Here is an 8,746-nt window from a genome sequence, read left to right as displayed (position 1 = left end):
TGAACAAATAACACACTTACATGTGAGAGAAACACTGAAACGTGTGAACTCTTAAAATCTTAAGAGGAGGCACTACCCTAAATGAACGAGATTGGAGTTTGTAAAAAAGTCCCTCGTTGAATTGTTTCTTCTTTACTAGACTCCACTAAGCCATAGGGTATTTGCAGAATGCTAACCAGTATATTCTGGTCTAGTAAAATAGAAAAAGGACATTCTCAAGAACTATCGTTCAGAACCATCAGCCTTATGCAAATTGAATCAGAACATAATCCCAACGGAGTGTACTTCAAGTGTCAAACCGCTGTTTATTATTCCAATGGGGAGATGAAATACCTAGTGGTAAAAAATTGTGAATAGAATAGAATAATGGTAAGCTGAATGTTTTTTTACTTTAAAACAAAGTTTTTGTTTAATTTTTTCATCCTAAACACCGCACTTTTTTTCGAAGTAAGAAAGTTAAAAGTGGTTTAAATCTTTTTTAAAGTCGAAACCGTTAAAAGGAAACCTAATAGTCTTAGGACCTATTTTACGTTTAATTTTTATAACATTACCCACTGCTTGGATGAATAGTCGTGATGGTCCGGTGGCTAGGGCACTACGTAATGGCTGCAGTAACCTTGGTTTGAAAACTGGTTTCGGCACTTTGTATTCCTCCTTGTTGTTTTGCGACCGATTTTATTGAGATAAAAAGTCACAGATTTCTTGAAGCAATTTTAATCAATATCAAGAAAACTTAAACTGACAAGGAGGACGTGAAACATTTATTCATTCATGACTTTCTTGGGTTCTTCCTCTCCTGCTTCTTCCTCCTCTCCTTCCCCTCCCTCAGATTCGCCAAAGAGGGTTTTTTAGCGTTGAAAAGGCGGTTTAAGAGGAGTTTTCCGTCTCGTCAAGATCCATATCTTTTTCATTCATAAAGCGATGAACAGTTTTAATGACCTGCAAGCACCTCACACTTTACAAGAATACCCTTATTACTTCACTTCTAGCTTGAGATAAGAGGGAATTAAAAACAGCATACATCCCTCATGTGTCAAAAGGTGATCGAACAACTGTCGATCGTCATCACTGTTAGGATGTAAATCCAAGGCCACACATGAGAATAGGCGATGAGTATCTGCGGTACACATCCATTATATCGTGCCACAATGTTGGAAATGCTTGCAATAATCGACTCCTTCTACCCAATTGATCTTGAAAGTTCTTGAAAGAAATCACGTAATGGGGATTCCTTAAAAATACTGTTAGCATCTTTGCCCGGTCAAACCATGTTTTGACACATGTACTTCTTAAACTCATTAATAATGTATGAGGTCAGCTACCAACCACAAGATCTATACCACATCACGTGCATGTGCTTGGATACCCAATGAAAAAGAGCATACCACTCTCCGGTAAAAATAAATATGCACTAAAATATGCATAATGACACCTTGCATAAAATCAATGAAGATTTCTTACTCACAAGTACCCTTATTTTTAATATGCTTCATTTTCTTATTTAACCTCATTTACAAAAACATTTACTTCACAATCATTAAACTTGACATATTCGAAAATAGAAAAATTCTTTTCCACACGTTTTTCTTCAGCCATGTCCTTTACAGGAAATTCGTTTTTACTTTCCTCTTTAGGGCTACTATTCTGATTACTACTTTGATCTGCGCTGAAAATGCTTCCAACATGTTTAGCTTGACCTTCGCTGGCCTTTTCATACTTATAAAGTGCATTAGATACATGACCAGTACGTTTTCTGATGAGTTTTTCGTCTACTCCACTCTGGAATAACCTGGAAGCACATGTAACCCTCAGACAATGGGCTGTTTTTTTTTCGTTATCCTAACTGCGCAGCAAAAATCTGGCAAACTTTTTTTTAATGAATTTATCTTCACCGGATCCTTGTAAAACCCCAGTGTTAGAGGTTTAGGCTTGAAATAAAAAGCACTGATATCTTTGCCAAATGTATCGGATAAAGTAATATATAAACGATACAACTAACAAGGCATCGCTCATGTGACTGGCCTTTCGGATGACAAATATGTGTCACAGAACGTGGGACGTATTTCAAATCACAAATGCCACTATGAGATGTTTTGGAAACATTCTCCGTGAAATTAATAAAATCATCGAAAACTCTTATATTTGTAACTTTCCATTATAAAAATAAACAGTGTGTAGAAGTGACCTAGCTGATGACTGTCCAAATAGTCTTTTGACCAAAATAGTTATTGTTCTTTCTTATTTATACCCTCTTTCTCGTCTCCTTTTGTTTTCAAAGTTACACCCATTCGCGTTCCTTCCTTCATTTCTACATCTTAAACACGCCGAAATGTCACAAACCTAACAAAGCGAAAGAAAAAAAAAGAAGTATTAAAATCAGCAATACACACAAGTACTTTACGCGAACCAAATTTTTCTCCTTAAAAAATGTAACTCAGCTACCGTCGGACATGTCCAAAGGGTTCAATGCAGCACTTCCATTTATATCAGGAAGGTGGAAGTTCAGTCCGCAAATGATTGAGTACAACGAACAGGAAGTATAGCGTTCCCAGAAGAGTTGCTTACTTCTTGAACGAACTTCGACAGCCAGTAGTTCACACTGCATGCAGACCTATCTATAATGGCCGTGTCCAAAGTTTGTACTCCTTATTCCTTGTGGTAAAAAGGCCGCCGGGTTCTAAAGTACAGGACTTCACTAATCGATTCTGTTTCCATTTCTCGAAAACCTCAAACAACCATTTGGTTTTATAAGCTGTTGCTTTTGGTACTGCATTATAAACACTTTTTTTCTCATCCTCCACACTTTTCGGCTGCTGAAATCTCTCGAACGACTTTGTTACAGTATACATCCTTACTGAACGACAACTTGTAAATGCTGGCAGCTCCAGCAACTTTTCAGAATAAATTTAATCACACCATAAACACAAATTAATTACGCCAGTAGAAAACATCATTGATATTTAAATTATCGATGAAGGAATGTTAGATAGCAAACAATTCTAATTGGAAGTCGTTGTTAATTATTTCTTTAAGAGTGATCATGAGAAGGTATTTCCAAAACTCGTGCTTCGTGTTTCATCGGGGATATCCAAATACCTCGAAACAATAAAAGCACACGGCCGTTTCATTTGTTTCTCGGTGTTTGGATACCCCGATGAAACACTCGCTCTCGTTTTGGAAATAGTACGTGACAGTTATGATGCAATGATGGGAATGTTTGGTAAAAAGAACCAAGACTTCTTTATCATTTCCTCTTTCGGTCATCAGATAGTCCTGGACCAGTAAGTCACCTTTCATAGTGAACCATTTTTTCAACAGTCCGTGATCAGGTACATTTTCGTGAAGTTTGATACGTTCCCCTCTCATTTGACGAAGACCATTTTTTCATGCGCCATAGCAGTAATGGAATCACAGTAGGAGGATCTACAAACGATTCATCTAAATGCTCCAGGAGCAACGACTCAGTGAAACACGCCTTGCCGCACCCACAGGTCAACGATTAGAATTGCTAGCTCGTCATCCCTTGGGTTCAAACACGAATGTTTCTCGTGACGGTCTCTGTTGTCTGAACGGCTGAATGGTCTTTGACAGTGACGGCAAAGGTGCGACATCATCAACTCACGCATTACATAGCTTTGGTGATTAAAAATACGGCACCACCACGTTATCCACAGAGAGTTATGAAAGTGTAAGTGTTCCTTCCTCTTATATTGGCCTACGTGAATAAAAGTATGGCACCACCATATTACCCGCAGAGAGTTATGAAAGTGTAAGTTTTCCTTCCTCTTATACTGGCCTTCGTGAATAAAAGTATGGCACCACCATATTACCCGCAGAGAATTATGAAAGTGTAAGTTTTCCTCTTAGACTGTTTTAGCTGGAGAATAGTTTTCTTCTCGTTTTCTCTGGCGATGGTCCCTCGTTTATTCAGGAAGACGATTTCGATTTTGTTGATGATAGTCCTTCACCTATTAACGAATGAGATCTTGCTTTTGCTTTCGATATTCTCCCTTTTTTGATGATTTTTATTTTGTTGGTTGTACTCTTTTTGTTTATTAATGATGTTGTCTTTATTTTGAAGATGATAGACTTTGTGGTATTTCTTGATGTATTATTTTTCTTTTGATAGCATTTTTCTCGTAGGCTAGGTGACTGTCTCATGTCCTTAAGTAACGTTCATACCAACACCCTTTGTTTTTCTCTTAATACTATATTAATTACTCCCTTTGCTTAGCCCTTTTCTCTTCTTCCATGGAAAGTGATTTTGTTACCATAGTTTCTATGTCTTTTGTTGGTGGTTTAAAACGGTCAGTGGAGAGTATTCATTTAGTAGTCTTAGACAAGTCCGGTTTATCTGACACATTCTTACCTTAATGGAGGTCATTGATTATACGAAAAAACCCGTAAGGAGGGGGATTGAGAGGAGGAGGAGGTGAGGGAGAGGAGGAGAATTCTGAGGAGTATTGTGAAGTAGAGGGGAATTGTGAGATGGAGGAGGAGAATTGTTAGAGAGAGGATGAGAATTTTGAGAAGAAGGATTGTTAGGTGGAGGAGGAGGAGGATTGTGAAGAAGAAGAGGAGGATTGTGAGAAGGAGGAGAATTGTAGGGAGGAGGAGAAGGAAGAATACGAGGAGGAGGGGGCGGCGGAGCCTATGTAACTGGTGACTAGGCCAATGAAATTCAATCCTAGTTTTATTCAGTAAATTTGGAAGAAGGAGGAGGAAGATTGTGAGGAGTAGGAGGAAGGGAGAATGAGGTGGGGGGGGGGGGGAGGAGGGGGAAGACGACCGTGTGCGATTTTTTTAAGTTTTCAGGCTCTGATCCCCAAGATATATTAGAAATCAGTCAGCCTTACGTTCGATCCTAACATATATAAATTCTGGACAAGTAGATTACCACGTTGAATTACAGCTTGGATTGATGGCGACATTGAAATTACATAAAGAACAACTGCTCCGTTGAGGAGACTATTTTGATGACAAATAGGTCTAATTTGTGTAGTGTGATCGTCCGGGTGAGTGTAGTTCTGAGAAGAACTGTTGTTGGTGACTGACGTTTCGACTATCTGTGCGATAGTCATCTTCAGAGTCAAGTAAGGAATAGTTGTCAGTCGATGATGTTATAAAGTCTGGTCTGTTGAACGTGATTGGTCTGTTTAGCCGTGATGTGATTGGCTGGAAGACTCATGTAGAGTTTGTTAACAGTCATTGGTCGGTTTCGATCCGTCTGTTGTTTGTCGGTCTGTTTGTCGGTTTGTTCACGTCGTTAATGAGTCGTTTGTAAGGTGCTGGTAATTGTTGACATCTGTTGAGAGGCGTCTGTTCTAAGTTAGTGAACCAGCTTTCCAGAGTCAGTCGTTGAAAGTAGTTTGTACTGTAGGTTAAGCATTTAGCAGAGTCCCAGTCGATTCTGTGATTAGTTTGTCGGTGATGTTCAGAAATGTGATTGTTTACATCGCCATTTCTAGTAGATCGTTTGTGTTCAGTTAGTCGCGTGTTAAGGTTTCTACCAGTCTCACCAATGTAGGAGGCCTGGCAGTCGGAGCATTCGATCTTATAAATCGCTCCCTGTCTGTTGTTGGGTTCGTCTTTGTCTTTAACGTTGGTCAGCAAATGTCGTAAAGTAGTTATAGGCCTGTGAGCTACGCGAATGTTGTAAGGTTGTAGGATCCGTGCGATAGCCTCAGAAGTGCCTTTGATGTAGGGTATAGTAGCTGTAGTCGTGATAGATGTGGAGTCCCTGTTAGTTTCTGTAGTGTCGGTCACCCTGTGAGTGTTTCGTCTAATGAAGTCAGTGTTGTAGTTGTTTTTGTCAAAAACACGGTCAAGGTACTTGTTTTCGTCAGATAAACTGTCCGGTGTGTTGCAAACAAGTTGCGCTCGTCTTGTCAATGTCTTGATAGTCGTAGCTTTGTGGGAAGTCGGGTTGTAGGATGATTCGTCAAGAAGTCTGTCGGTATGCGTCGGTTTTCTGTATATTGTTGTTCGTAGTTCGTTGTTGTTTCGGCCTACCAAACAGTCGAGAAAAGGAAGCTTGCCGTCTACTTCGATCTCCCTGGTAAACTGAATGTCGGTGTTTTGTTCGTTAAGGTGATTGTGAAAAGCGTCAATTTCGTCTTTGTGTACGGCGGTAAATGTGTCGTCTACGTAGCGTAACCAAAGCGGTATGGTTTGTCGGCAAGTTGCAAGGGCGCGTTCCTCGATGTTTTGCATCACAATTTCTGCGACAACAACGGAGACCGGCGACCCCATAGCTGTTCCGTGCAACTGCTTGTAGTGTTTCCCGTTGTACTGAAAGTAAGTCGATGTAAGGCAGAGGTTAAGTAGGTCCATAATGTCTTCTGTCGGTAATGGTAGTGCATCAGTAGACTGATGGATGGCGGTTTCAGTACACTGTAGAGCCAATTGAAGTGGAATACTGGTGAACAGTGATTTCACATCAAAAGACACGAGTTTGTAGTCATCAAGTATCTGTACGTCTTTGATAGCGTCAATAAAGTTCTCAGTGGATTGTAGTTTACGTCTCGATTTGTCAGTCAGTGGTTGCAGTATCGTCGTAAGGTATTTCGACAGTTGGTACGTCGGGGACCCACAGAATGAGACTATAGGTCGCATAGGTATCCCAGGTTTGTGTAGTTTCGGTAGTCCGTAAAGTTTAGGTGGTTGTGGTACAGAGCACCTCAGCCGGTAGTAGCGTTGAGTGTCAAAGGCTTCAGTCTTTTTGAGCGTAAGTAATTTGTTGTTGAGTTTACGTTGTAGTGCTGGCGTCGGGTCACGTTTAAGTAATTCGTAAGTTTGTTTGTCGTTAACAAGTGCGTCCATTTTGTCATAGTAGTCAGTCTTGTCCATAACAACAGTAACACGTCCTTTGTCGGCTGGTAGTATAACAATTTCCTTGTCGTTTTTCAGTCGTTTCAGTGCTTGTTGTTCGTCTTTGGTTAAGTTGCTGTCAGTTATAGAGGCTGATTGTATCGTGGAAGCAATTCTACTTCTGATGTTGTCCTTGGCAGGTTCTGATAAGTCTCGTTTACGAGAAAGAGCCGCCTCAACACTAGATACAATAGACTCGGTCGGTATACGTTTAGGCGTCACTGAGTGTTTCAGTCCGTAAGATAGTACTTGAGTCTCAGTCTTGTCTAGGGGACGGGAAGAGATGTTCCTGACCCAGTTGTCGTCGGTTCTTTGTCGTCTTTTGTCTTTGTTATGTTGAAGCCGTACACAAAGACGAAATTGACGCTTTTCACAATCACCTTAACGAACAAAACACCGACATTCAGTTTACCAGGGAGATCGAAGTAGACGGCAAGCTTCCTTTTCTCGACTGTTTGGTAGGCCGAAACAACAACGAACTACGAACAACAATATACAGAAAACCGACGCATACCGACAGACTTCTTGACGAATCATCCTACAACCCGACTTCCCACAAAGCTACGACTATCAAGACATTGACAAGACGAGCGCAACTTGTTTGCAACACACCGGACAGTTTATCTGACGAAAACAAGTACCTTGACCGTGTTTTTGACAAAAACAACTACAACACTGACTTCATTAGACGAAACACTCACAGGGTGACCGACACTACAGAAACTAACAGGGACTCCACATCTATCACGACTACAGCTACTATACCCTACATCAAAGGCACTTCTGAGGCTATCGCACGGATCCTACAACCTTACAACATTCGCGTAGCTCACAGGCCTATAACTACTTTACGACATTTGCTGACCAACGTTAAAGACAAAGACGAACCCAACAACAGACAGGGAGCGATTTATAAGATCGAATGCTCCGACTGCCAGGCCTCCTACATTGGTGAGACTGGTAGAAACCTTAACACGCGACTAACTGAACACAAACGATCTACTAGAAATGGCGATGTAAACAATCACATTTCTGAACATCACCGACAAACTAATCACAGAATCGACTGGGACTCTGCTAAATGCTTAACCTACAGTACAAACTACTTTCAACGACTGACTCTGGAAAGCTGGTTCACTAACTTAGAACAGACGCCTCTCAACAGATGTCAACAATTACCAGCACCTTACAAACGACTCATTAACGACGTGAACAAACCGACAAACAGACCGACAAACAACAGACGGATCGAAACCGACCAATGACTGTTAACAAACTCTACATGAGTCTTCCAGCCAATCACATCACGGCTAAACAGACCAATCACGTTCAACAGACCAGACTTTATAACATCATCGACTGACAACTATTCCTTACTTGACTCTGAAGATGACTATCGCACAGATAGTCGAAACGTCAGTCACCAACAACAGTTCTTCTCAGAACTACACTCACCCGGACGATCACACTACACAAACTACTGATACTCCTGGGTTCAAACCATTTACCTTAAATAGGTCTAATGTCACCTGATCTGACCGATGATTATCGTCATTATATAGAAAAGTGTTTAAAAGAAGTTTACATAGCACAGGCAGTATGTAATTATTTTGATTCGGTACATATAAATTTCAAAATCATTAGACAAGAACCCATGGCAAGGCAATTTCGTTTCATTTAAATCTTTTTTCGTGTCTAAAGCATCGAGATGGATAATTGAGACATTTTAAAGAACCTATGTTTTTGGAACAGAGGTCGAGGATTTTGGAAATCATACAGGATTTCGTTATTGAACTTAACATGACAAAGGGTATTCTAATAAATAGAAGAGGACTAGAATTAAGAGATGAAGTGTTCTTTATCTCAAAAGTAGCCT

The 8,746-nt window shown here is 40.4% G+C and overlaps 2 pseudogenes; both read right to left on the bottom strand.

Annotated features, from left to right (window-relative positions):
• Positions 1-974: 974 nt before the first annotated feature.
• On the bottom strand, positions 975-4,939 carry LOC149034339 (uncharacterized; annotated as a pseudogene).
• LOC113677419 (uncharacterized) lies at positions 1,130-3,056 on the bottom strand (annotated as a pseudogene).
• Positions 4,940-8,746: the final 3,807 nt, after the last annotated feature.

Source organism: Pocillopora damicornis, chromosome 14 (assembly GCF_964200805.1).
Source record: "Pocillopora damicornis chromosome 14, jaPocDami1.2, whole genome shotgun sequence".
Lineage (NCBI taxonomy): Eukaryota > Metazoa > Cnidaria > Anthozoa > Scleractinia > Pocilloporidae > Pocillopora > Pocillopora damicornis.
The sequence above is the reverse complement of the archived record's forward strand: the minus strand, read 5'-3'. Positions and strand labels throughout refer to the sequence as shown.